Genomic DNA, 13191 nt, shown 5'->3' on the forward strand with positions numbered 1-13191 from the left:
CCAAAAAACAACAAGAATAGTAGAATCCAATTCTGACAATTTATCCAGCAAAGAGCTAGCTTCATTTTTGCATGAACTGTAGTCTGGGTCAGAGGACATGCATTCTAGCAGACTGCAGATAGACTCATAACTTTTGCAAAGTGCTGATACAGCATCATATCTGGCAGACCATCTTGTAGCAGACAGATGCTTGACAACTGGTAGTCCTAAAGCTTTCTGTTTCTCCACCAGCAGTCTCCATCTATGAGATGAAGTTGAAAAAAAAACATAAAGCAGCTCCAGATTGTTAAAAAATCTGTAAACAACTATGTTGCACTCAGCACTGTTTTTACCCACTAAGTTGAGAGAGTGTGCAGCACATGGAATATATGTTGCATAAGGGCACTGCTCGCTTATAATTGTTTGGACACCAATGTACTTGCCACTCATGTTAGCTGCATCATCATAAGATTGTCCTCGACAATCTTTAATGTCAATTTTATGTTTGCTCAAGAAATCTAAAATTAGTTTTGCAATGTTTTTGCCACTGTGACCAAGAACTGGTAGAAACTGCAAAAACCGCTCCACAGGCCCACTTGGTAAAGCATATCGTACAATGAAGGTTAGTTGATCACAGTGAGTGAGGTCAGGTGTAGAATCTACAGATATGGAATAAAATTTGGCTTTCTTTATCTCCTGTACAATTCTACACTGAACTTTTGTTCCCAAAATTTGTATGAGTTCTTCACAGACAGTAGAGGAAAGATAAGATGTGTGGCCTTTACCTTTGTTGGCATATTGTTTGATGTGTTCATCTAGAAATTCATCTACATTTGCCATAACTTCTAAGATCCCTAAGTAATTGCCATTGTGGGGAGAACCAATAATTTCATCTTTGCCTCTCAGTGGAAGGCCTCGTTCAGCCAGGTGCTGGATAACAATGAGACATCTCTTAAGTACCTTACGCCAGTACAGCGTTTCACCCTCCAATTGCAAAATTATCTGACTATCAACTCGTCCAGAGCTTTGACCTCTTGCCACTATTGATAAGACAGATTGTTTGTGAGTATCACTACTTTCATGCCGAAAAAGCCGCTCCTCTGCATGTTTCCAGTCATTAAATCCAAGAGTAAAAAGGCCACGTTTACTGGCAATCAGTTTGCATGGAAAACAATATAATTTTCCATCAGATGGTGAATAACATAACCAATTTCTTTCGGATATTTCTTTTGTTTTGGGGTTAACATGGGTGAAGAATGATTTTTTGCAGTAGCGATAATATCCCTCAATTGTCAAAACACCAGAGTCTTTAAAGTCAGCATCAGCATTTTTGCAAAGTTTGCTTCCCTTTATAACCCAATACTCCAACAATTCTTTGGAGATATTTTCTCCCCGCAATCCAATATCACAAGGAAATTGCAACATTTCCACGTGTGCACCTAGCTCTTCAACACTTTCCACTGGATCTCTTTGAATGTCTAACACAGCATCAGCTAACTCTGAGTCAATAGATATATTAGTTGGGACAGATGCAGATGTAGAAGCTTCACTGCTGCTCGGCTCTTGGTGTTGTTCCGCTTGAGTTTTCTTTATAAAAAATGTGTCTAACTTGGTCATTTTAGAAACCTCATATCTTTGTTGTTGTTCTCTTAAATGTTGGTCTTTTCTTTTCTGAGCACCAGACTTGTGTGTTGAGTGCATCTATTAAAAGATAGTAAAATTCTGTAGTTAAAAATGGTGATGGTTGTGAAAATAAGTGTGAGAATAGTGCATTGTCTAATGTGTATTAGAGAGAAAAGTACCTACCTTCTAAAATGGAGGTCCCAATCCTGATATTTTGGAATTGGAGTCTTCAACTTAATGCACTGAATGCTCTTAAGATTGCCAGTCTGTGTCCAAGAGAGGGGGAAAAGGGTTGAATTCACTATAGGGTTTTTATGAGCAAGACCCTCACCCTTATTTCCTAATAGAGTGTAATAAGTGATGATTCGGGGTCCGTACCGAACAACGCCCATTTGGGGTCGACTACATCGAACTGGTGATGGTGATGGTGTTACAGGTTCGCTCATCACTTTAGAAAAATAAATAAATCTCTTCTATCTTCTGTGTGCGAAGTGTCTGCTGGCCATGTCATCACACACATGTCCTCTTCTTCCGGCTGTGTGACCTGTGACCAGTGTCGACACGTTGTTATCCCCCAACTCAAATATCAGAGCATACAAGCCCCCAAGTCTTCTAAGTGTCAGAGCTGGTCATTTTTTCCAGCATTGATTAGTGATGTTGAGCTTTCCGATAGCGCGAAGATCGGAAAACCTGCAATTGCGTACAAATCCGGTCGCTACACAAGCAGGTGTGCACATTTAACATTGGTCCCTATGGGTTAAACCGGATTAAGGCCATGTCCACACGTGGCGGAATGGTGGCGGGTTTTCCGTATGGACCCGCAGCAAACCAAGTGCCGCGGTCTGTACGGTTGTCAATTCCCGGGCGGGGACCACAGCTACCTGAGCGCTGCGAACGGTCCCCGTGCGGGAATTGACAGCCGTACGGACCGCAGCACTTGGTTTGCTGCGGGTCCATACGGAAAACCCGCCACCATTCCACCACGTGTGGACATGGCCTAAAAAGACGTTGCACATAAGCTGTAGGCCTACGGCCAATACGCACAAAATCGCCCAACGTGAACCTGGCCATAGGGGACGTGATGTGAGGACCTGAATGGGTTACGTTACATAATGCGTGCAGTGCACTGCTCACTGGTCCGAGGCTGCCTGTTCCTAAAGTCTGGGCACCCCACCCGGCACCCCTCTTGACGAAGGCCCCCCCTACCCACCCCCCCATGCCCCCCACATCCACATAAAGTAGGTGAGAGAAAGATGTGGTAGGCAAGGCAACTAAGGGCTAAAACACGTGTGCCGGCGATCAAGGATGGAGGCCCAGATGTTATGCGGTGTACTCATCAATAGGCAGGAAATGTACATTCAGTTTATAATATTTAATGAGCAATCAACATAGGGCTAAAATACATGTATAACAAACAAAGAGTGTTTTTGCCCACATCCATATGAGTCAGTCATGACATACCTCCGCCCCACAGTGTCCACCAGGCACCAGAGAGTTCTTCTTCCTCCTGTGATACACGGCCTCGGCTGGGCTGTCAGTTGTCGGGCCCCGCTGTATCTATGGACACCAACGAAGGGGAGGGAACAGAGGAGCTGCTGCCAGAGTGTGAGTGGCCAGCGTCACTCTGATGCAGCCACGTGATGCCAGTTGCAGGCCGGAATGAGCGCGGACGCTGCGGAGAGAGGGGAGGAGGATCAGGTGAGTGAGCCAGCCATTCAGCGCAGCGCAGCCGCCGACAATTGCCGCGACATGTGACTATTGGGGGAAGCCAAAATTGCGCTGCGGCGTTGGCGTAGCTAGAGCTTTTGCCGCCCGGGCCTGTTCCCGAATTTGGCGCCCCCCCGGGCGGTGAATGGCCTGCTCAGATGCGGGGTCTGGAAAGGAATAAAATGGCCGCGCTTGGGAGGGGGTACCGCCGGCCTGGCCGGCTACTGGTTAGGGATGTTAATGATTAATCACACAGTCACAGACATTCATTTCTGACACCCCAGGCGAGTCACCATTTGTAAAATTATGACTCAAAGGGGATCGACAATGGACACTCCCACATAACATGAACAGGAATCGGGTAATATCAGCTGCTAATTGTCCTGTCCATATAATATAAAGTGAAAAGGAGCCAAGTGCTTCTTGTAATGATGGGCTATAAAACCGCGACACAGAGTGTAGGGAAGAACCCAGGTGCGCACCCTGAGGAACAACCCCGTTATCCCATGCTAAAGTGCTTACCCATCATGTGCTCCAGGACAAGTGCAGCTCCTCCACCAGCGCAAGTGCAGCATGCCGGCGCTGCACTTGTCCTGGAGCACATGATGGGTAAGCACTTTAGCATGGGATAACGGGGTTGTTCCTCAAATAAATTTCTTATGTTTCTAAAATATTTTGGACTTTCACTCCATTTTTTTGTGTCAACATATAAGTTACACTTAGGCTGTGTGCACACGCTACGGATTAGGTGCGGATTCATCCACGAGGATTTTGTAAAATCCGCAGGTGAAACCGCAGGTCAAAATACCTGCGGTTTTACCTGCGGATGTCAAAAACCACTGCGGAACCACAGCAAAATCCGCAGTGTGTGCACACAGCCTTACACAGGCTGCCTGCCTGCGGCTGCCTGGCTGCTGTGTGTGTGAGTGTGACTTAAGTTGTGAGTGACACTGAGTGGAAGGAAGCTGCCCACAGGGAGAGCTCAGCAGCTGACTGAGCATGGAGGCAGCCGCATAATGCATTGGAGGGAGCAGCCAGGGAGGCTGGGGAGAGGCAGAGCATGGAGGCAGCTGCATAATGCATTGGAGGGAGCAGCCAGGGAGGCTGGGGAGAGGCAGAGCATGGAGGCAGCCGCATAATGCATTGGAGCCGGGAGCAGCCAGGGAGGCTGGGGAGAGGCAGAGCATGGAGGCAGCCGCATAATGCATTGGAGGGAGCAGCCAGGGAGGCTGGGGAGAGGTAGAGCATGGAGGCAGCCGCATAATGCATTGGAGCCGGGAGCAGCCAGGGAGGCTGGGGAGAGGCAGAGCATGGAGGCAGCCGCATAATGCATTGGAGGAAGCAGCCAGGGAGGCTGGGGAGAGGCAGAGCATGGAGGCAGCCGCATAAATTATGCGGCTGAGTCCATGCTCTGCCAGGTCGGCCTCTCCCCAGCCTCCCTGGCTGCTCCCAGCTCCAATGCATTATGCGGCTGCCTCCATGCTCTACCTCTCCCCAGCCTCCCTGGCTGCTCCCTCCAATGCATTATGCGGCTGCCTCCATGCTCTGCCTCTCCCCAGCCTCCCTGGCTGCTCCCGGCTCCAATGCATTATGCGGCTGCCTCCATGCTCTGCCTCTCCCCAGCCTCCCTGGCTGCTCCCTCCAATGCATTATGCGGCTGCCTCCATGCTCTGCCTCTCCCCAGCCTCCCTGGCTGCTCCCGGCTCCAATGCATTATGCGGCTGCCTCCATGCTCTGCCTCTCCCCAGCCTCCCTGGCTGCTCCCGGCTCCAATGCATTATGCGGCTGCCTCCATGCTCTACCTCTCCCCAGCCTCCCTGGCTGCTCCCGGCTCCGAGTCCAATGCATTATGCGGCTGCCTCCATGCTCTGCCTCTCCCCAGCCTCCCTGGCTGCTCCCGGCTCCAATGCATTATGCGGCTGCCTCCATGCTCTGCCTCTCCCCAGCCTCCCTGGCTACTCCCTCCAATGCATTATGCGGCATAAATGCATTGGAAGGAGCAGCCAGGGAGGCTGGGGAGAGGCAGAGCATGGAGGCAGCCGCATAAATTGCATAATGCATTGGATTGGAGGGAGCAGCCAGGGAGGCTGGGGAGAGGCAGAGCATCCTCCTCCCAAATGGTGACGGTGAGTGAGTGACCCACCTGCGCTAGCCGCTGCCAAAATCTCCTGGGCTGAGCCTGATATACTCTCTCTTCTCTCCTCACTGTGCCTCGGCCGGCCGCCTCCACGCTTCTCTCCTGAGTCCCGGCCACAGCACAGAGAGAGGAGGAATTTCTGCTCCTGCCGTGCTGCGCCGCCCCCACACACGTGCGGCCTGGGACTGCCCGCCCCCCTTCCAAGTTCCTACGCCACTGCCCACTGGGCGGCGGCGGGCGGCTCACAGTCACACAGATGCCGACCGACCGGATTGGCCCCTGCCCTGGGCCCCCAAAAAACCTTGGGCCCGGGGCGACCGCCCCATCCGCCCCTATTAAGATCCGCCATTGTTTGCGCTGTCCGGATGTATGCCAGGTTCTTGTGGTCAGTGTAGATCCTGACGGGATGCACCGCTCCCTCGAGGAGGTACCGCCATTCCTCCAAGGCCAACTTGATAGCGAGCAGCTCTCTGTCACCAATGGTATAGTTTCTCTCCGGGGTGGAGAATGACTTCGAGAAGAATCCACAGGTGACCAGTTGTCCAGAGGGTGACGTCTGGGAAAGTACTGCACCGGCTCCGATGGCAGAGGTGTCTACTTCCAGAGTGAAGGGTTTATTGGCCTCTGGGCGATGGAGTACGGGAGCCACAGCAAAGGCTTGTTTCAGGGAGCGGAACGAGTCTTCGGCCTCAGGTGACCAGTAGTGGGGATTGGCCCCCTTACGGATCAGAGCGGAGATAGGGCTGGTCAGGGTGGAAAAGTGTGGGATAAACTGCCGGTAATAATTGGCGAACCCCAGGAATCGTTGGATAGCTTTCACTCCCTGGGGACGCAGCCAGTTGAGTACGGCCGACAGTTTTCCCGGGTCCATTCGTAGACCAGTATTAGAAATGATGTAGCCCAAAAACGGTAGAGAAGACTGTTCAAAGGCGCATTTCTCGAGTTTGGCATAGAGACGATGCTCTCTCAGGCGCAACAACACTTGACGGACGTCCTTTCTGTGAGTAAACAGGTCCGGGGAAAACACCAGAATATCATCCAGGTACACCACCACACAAGAATAGAGAAGGTCTCGGAAGACATCATTCACAAATTCTTGAAACACGGCGGGTGCATTGCACAAGCCGAAGGGCATAACCAGATATTCATAGTGGCCATCGCGAGTGTTGAAAGCCGTCTTCCACTCATCTCCAGGGCGAATGCGGATTAGGTTGTAGGCTCCACGCAGATCCAATTTGGTAAAGATTTGCACCCCTCGGAGGCGGTCGAATAACTCCGGGATGAGAGGAAGCGGATATTTATTTTTAATTGTAATATCGTTGAGGCCCCGATAGTTAATGCAGGGACGAAGGGTCCCGTCCTTCTTCTTGACGAAAAAGAAACCCGCACCCGCGGGCGAAGAAGACTTATGAATAAAGCCTTTGGCCAAGTTTTCTTGAACATATTCGGACATGGCTTGGGTCTCTGATGGCGACAGCGGGTAAATCCGACCTCGGGGTGGAGTGGAGCCGGGAACAAGATCGATTGGGCAATTGTAGGGGCGGTGAGGAGGCAGACTCTCTGCTTCTTTCTTGCTGAAGACATCCGCATAGGCCCAATAGGCTGAAGGTAAATCTGGAGATACCAATGTTGGGCGAGGAGAGTTTCTTGGCTGGACGGAAAGCAAACACCCCCTCTGACAGAACTGTCCCCACCGCATGATGTCACCAGACCGCCAGTCTAAGGTTGGCTCGTGTTTTCTTAGCCAAGGAAGGCCCAACAGGATAGTGTGTGATAAGTTCGGCAGCACATAGAAGGCTATCTTCTCCAGATGCAAGGCTCCGACCTGAAGGTCCAACTCTTCGGTGACCTGCGTAACGGACACCCGCAGGGGTTGGCCATCGACCGACGCAATCTGCCGAGGAGTCTCCAGGGACCTGACCGGAATACAAAGCCTACTGACTGCCTCAAGCTGAATAAAATTTCCAGCCGCACCAGAATCTATGTAATCCCACTCGGAGGAACGCTTGGGACCCAGATGCAAGAGAACAGAAAGAGTCAAGGGTAGAGAGGAGTCATAGGTACCTAGGGAGGCCTCTCTTACCTGTTCTAGGCGGAGGCGTTTCCCGGGCGCTCAGGGCAGGAACGCAGAAAGTGTGATGCACTCCCACAATACAGACAAAGACCCTGAGTGAACCTGTCCTTTCGGCGTTGCTCCACCGGCTTGAGGCGATCTACTTGCATGGGCTCAGGTGTGGAAGGTGCCGACGCCAGAGCAGGGCGCGAGCGAGGTGGGCTGCGGGCAGCGGATGGGACGCGAGGAAACCTCCTATCCCTGGCGGCCTCTCGAGAACGCTCCTGGAAGCGCAAGTCGATGCCGATAGCCAGGGAAATTAGATCCTCCAAAGAGGTTGGAGTATCCCATCCCACCAGCTCGTCCTTAATTCGGCCTGAGAGTCCCCGCCAAAACGCTCCTACCAAGGCCTCATTGTTCCATCCTACCTCGGAGGCCAGGGTACGGAAGCGAATGGCGTACTGACCCACGGAGAGCGTGCCCTGTTGCAGGTTAAAAAGTGACTCGGTGGCAGAGGCTACGAGACCCGGCTCGTCAAAAACTTTACGGAAAGAGTCAAGGAAGATGGCGAGTTGGGAGACCAAGGGGTCATCACGCTCCCAGAGAGGGTTTACCCAGGCCAAAGCCTCACCCTCCAAATGGGAAACGACAAAGGCCACCTTGGCTCTGTCGGTGGGGTACTGTTGAGGCAATAGCTCAAAATGGAGCTGGCACTGATTTTAAAAACCCCTGCACGACTTAGGGTCGCCACCATAACGTGGGGGTTTTGCCAAACGGGGGGGCGGATGGGATACCGCAGCCTGGACAGGGGTCGAGGCCACAGATTGCAGGGCAAGGAGACGGTTATCTATAGATGCCATATAGTTCAATATATGGATATAAAACAAAACCATACGGAACCAAATGTAAATCCCAGTAGAGTCGCCCACTATGTAGTGCCGTCTCAATGGGAAATGGACACTCCCACATAACATGTTAAACAGGAAAAAAGAGGAGTACAAGTCCAATCTTATAAAAATAATAAGCAAAGTTTATTAAACATATAATACTGACAATTACATAAATGACAGAAAATATATAAAGGATCAGATAAGTATCTGCTGCTTGTTAGTCCTAAAAATTAACAAAATAAAGTGCTTAGTGCCTGTAACAAATATGGGCCATATTTGAGGGATATAAAGGTAAAAGAGATCCTAACAGGTGCGCATCCTGAAAAAATCACTATCCCGAGCCATAGTGCTTACCCATACTGAACTTAGCCAAGGACCACAAGCAGCGCCGCCACCGACGCGCGTTTCGCCTCTTTTTCAAGGTGCCGTGAAAAAGAGGCGAAACGCGCGTCGGTGGCGGCGCTGCTTGTGGTCCTTGGCTAAGTTCAGTATGGGTAAGCACTATGGCTCGGGATAGTGATTTTTTCAGGATGCGCACCTGTTAGGATCTCTTTTACCTTTATATCCCTCAAATATGGCCCATATTTGTTACAGGCACTAAGCACTTTATTTTGTTAATTTTTAGGACTAACAAGCAGCAGATACTTATCTGATCCTTTATATATTTTCTGTCATTTATGTAATTGTCAGTATTATATGTTTAATAAACTTTGCTTATTATTTTTATAAGATTGGACTTGTACTCCTCTTTTTTCCTGTTTAACATAGTTCAATATATGGGCCTGGGTATCTCGCTGCTGAGCCAGCTCCTGTTGGAGGCTGCCCAGCTGGGAGGCAGACCCAGGATCAGAGACCTGTAGAGTCGACAAGCGGGACTCCATGTACTTAAGGAAGGACATTATCCTTGCTTGATTCTCCCGTAGAAATAGGAGCTCCTTTTGGGTTGGGGTCGGGGTACCAGCGGGGTCCATGGCCTGACTATACTGTAGGGCTAAGGAGAACCAGAAGTGAACCCGCAGGACCGCGACGACGAACCTCCTCGGGGCGAGCTGGCCAAGTGGACCACCCCCTATACAGGGAGCATCTGGGGCAAGCCTCGGGGAGACTATCGCAGCGGAAGCTGATACCCAGGGACAACAGCAGGAGGAAAACCAAAGGTGACCACAAGGGTTGCGTAAAGACCAGCAGGGGAGGGTTTGTAGACAGGAACAGATTAGGCTGACGAAGGTAGATACTGCAGGAGAGGACTTGCGGCCGGGGACGGGCGAGGCAGGCACTAGGAGAGAACACAGGGAGAGATTACAAGAAGACACAGGGACACAGAGCGCAGGACAGAGTGCTAAGCTGGGAAAGCGCAGGGACGCGTGGACCTGAATCAGCAGTGCTAGACACAATTGATAGTCAGGCACTGGGCAGGAGGCGAGGCTACCTTATATAGGACTGCAGGCAGCGCTTCCGGGTCAGGGTCGGCCAGGAGGTGGAGCAGCAGCAGCCACAGGGGAGATGAGTGGCAGGATCACTGGCGTGCAGTGCGCAGGCGCACCCGACGGGCATGGAAGGCCGGCTGCAGCGGCGGCAGAGAAGGAGCAGGACGGCGCGTGCGCACCTCGGGAGCGCGCCGGGTGAGGTGAGTGCGCCGGTGCTCGGGAGGAGAGGCAGAGGACGCAGCTGCGGGCGGCGCGACAGAAGCAGCGGAGAGCGTGGCAGCGGGTGGCGTGACAATTGATTGGAGATCTGGGAAGAATACTGGGGTGCCCTTTTTGGCAAAGAACGGTGTTGGTGTTAAATTAGTAGATTAACTCTGTGAATATGAAGAAACTTTGAACTAGTTATGCTATTTAACATACAACTGTACGGTTTTGATAAATATAATTAGGTATTATATTATTAAAGAAATATTTAGATTTTATGTCCTCCATGCTTCATCTTAGCTGCTTTATTTTAATTATTAGGACAAAATAACAGTGTCTACAAAAAAATCTAAGCTAGTACGATATGTGATTTCTCTCTTATCAGTTTAGATTGCAGCTCTCCCTTCCCACTGCAAATGAGCAATGACACGTACGAAGCTGAAGAGTCACTTTATGGCTTGTTCAGACATCCATTTTTCACATACATGTTCAATTTTACCAACATTGCGGGTGAAAAGTATCACTACAAGATGAAGGGACGATGGGGCATCGCACATTTCGGGACTACTGTGAGTGCATCATACTAGGTATAGGTTGTATATTTGGTGCCTCACACTGCTTAAAGGTAGGCTTTTGAGCATTGTATTGTGTTATGACTAGTGTGGGTGGCTATCATATCATATAATGGCATTAAACTGTGTATAGCAAGCAGTGGTGGGCATAACAAAGTGTGAGAGAGCTATACTGTCTGAGGACTACTGTTGGGGCTTTCAGACAGTATGTGGGGCATTATAATGTGTGTAGGGTGCTTTGGGGATATAAATTTGTTTAAGGACTAGTGTGAGCGGCTATTATACCCATTTAAGAATCATTATACTGTGTAAAATATAGTAATCTGGGGGCATCATAAAGTGTGGTGGGCATTGTGATGTTTATAGGGTTGCTATGTGTTCATCATACTGTATATAGGGGAAATTATACTATTTATAAGAGTTTACTGGGCCAATACACTGTGTATAGGGGTCTGTTGAGCCATTTTCCTGTGTTTAAATTAGTGTGGGTAGCTATTTTACAGTCTAGGGTGCATTATACTACTTATATGAAGTTATTGGGATCATCATACAGTGAGGGTGGCATTATAGGCGTTACACTAAATAAAGGGGCTTTGGTGGTAATATACTGTTTGAGTACTACCGTGGTGACCATCATACTGGTATAGGGGGCCTTTTGGGTATTATACTGTGCATAGAGGGTCTTTGTGTATTACACTTTTTTAATCATGTTTTGAGGACTCTGAGTATAGCAGAGCTTTGAGGGCTTTCTAACTATGTTTAATGGAGCAATAATACTTTCTGTAAGCGGACACTATGCTGTTTATATGGTGGATATGTGCACATCATAATATGTACAGGGGATCTATTGGAACATCATACAGTGTATAGGGGAGTTGTACTCTGAGGACACTATTAGTGTACATGGGAGAGACTCAAGTGACATTATTAACGTACATGAGGGAACTTGATTAATGATGTACTGTACGTAAGGTGACTGACGGGATGTTATTACTTTACATGGTGGGTTTCAGGCAGGATTATTAAATATTAATAGAGCACTTAGCAAGCATTATTGTTTTAAGGGCATTCAAGATTTAGTGACTGTCAAAGTGGCACATAGGGTGCAATATTTATTTTTGAGAACAAAATGTGGTCACTGCTATCCAGAGCACTTTAACAGGGCATTAATATTTTCTGAAGGCAATTTTACCATGGGTGTCCTTGACCAATCTTTCTCCTCTACAATCTCTCCTGAATCTGAATGGCCATTTTTTTGTCCAGCCACTTCACCGATGCCTCCATCTTGTGAAACTGCACTGGTTACTCATTTGCTACAGAATACAATACAAACTTATTTCTCTCACCCGCAAACCCACAAAGCTCTCCAAAGTTCTGCACCACCCTGTATCTCATCCCTTATTTCTGTTTTTTAACTACCCATGCCCTTTATTCTGGAATTGGTCTGACTAACATCGTCCATAATCCAAACCTTCGCCTCCAAGACTTCTCTCATGCTGTGATAGTTTTCAAGATTGCACTACCCAAACAATCCGAGTAATATCTTGCCCCTATGTTTTTAAGCATGCTTTAAATACACATCATTTTAGACAGGCCTATCACATCAACTTACTAACCTGACTCTACCCTATTCCCTTGTGGGCAGGCCATCATTCCTCCTGTAACTGTTGAACTATGTGTTATCTTGTGCTGTTATTGTCTGTACATGTCCCTGTTTAATTGTAAAGTGCTGGGGAGCATGTTGGTGCTATATTAATAACATTATTACCATCTAGATTCATAAGGAAAACATTTTACTTTCTTAGGGGCACAGTGTGGGGCATTATTTTGTGGGCTACTAAGAGGACTCGGAGCATTGTTTTGTGCCACATAGCAGTTGCAGTAACAGAAAAATATACAACAGCAGAAAGATAAATATTGAGTTGACATTAGAATAAGGAGATTGTGTAGGTTGGAAAAAATGGGTATGGTGCTGAAAGTGTGATAAGTCAAATGTGTCTTAGTTGTAATTTCTGCAGACCAGTTTTATCTGGAAGAAGTTGTCATTGCAGTCTAGGCCAAATGGTAATGAAGGGAAAAGTGATTGATTCTATCAGACAAAGCGTCACCTGAAAGTCACTATACCTAGAGGCCCTGACACACACAGCGATATCGCCAGCGAGATCGCTGGTTTTTTGACGCCACAGCGATCTCACCAGCGATATCGCTGTGTGTGACATGGATCAGCGACCGGCCCCCCTACCAGGTATCGCTGATCGCGCTCGAACGTCCTGGGCCCGTTTTTGATCATTGGTCTCCCGCTGGCCAGCGCGCATCACTGTGTGTGGCAGCAAGAGACCAGCGATCAGCGACGCTGGAGGTTGGTTTCCAATTTAAACAGCGGGTATCTAAGAGCCGCGCGGCTCTTAGATACCCGTTGTTTACATTGGAAACCAGCTTGCCCGCTGGTCCTGATTGCTGGAGGGGCTGTCTATGTGACCGCTCCCAGCGATCAGCTTAACTATGTCCCAGCGATCCCATCCATGTCGGATCGTTGGTGGGATCACTGGGACATCGTTATCTGTAACGGGGCCTTTAATGTACTTAAATCTCTCATATG

This window comes from Dendrobates tinctorius, unplaced genomic scaffold (genome assembly GCF_039654945.1).
Source record: "Dendrobates tinctorius isolate UK_male_01 unplaced genomic scaffold, ASM3965494v1 ptg000064l, whole genome shotgun sequence".
NCBI lineage: Eukaryota > Metazoa > Chordata > Amphibia > Anura > Dendrobatidae > Dendrobates > Dendrobates tinctorius.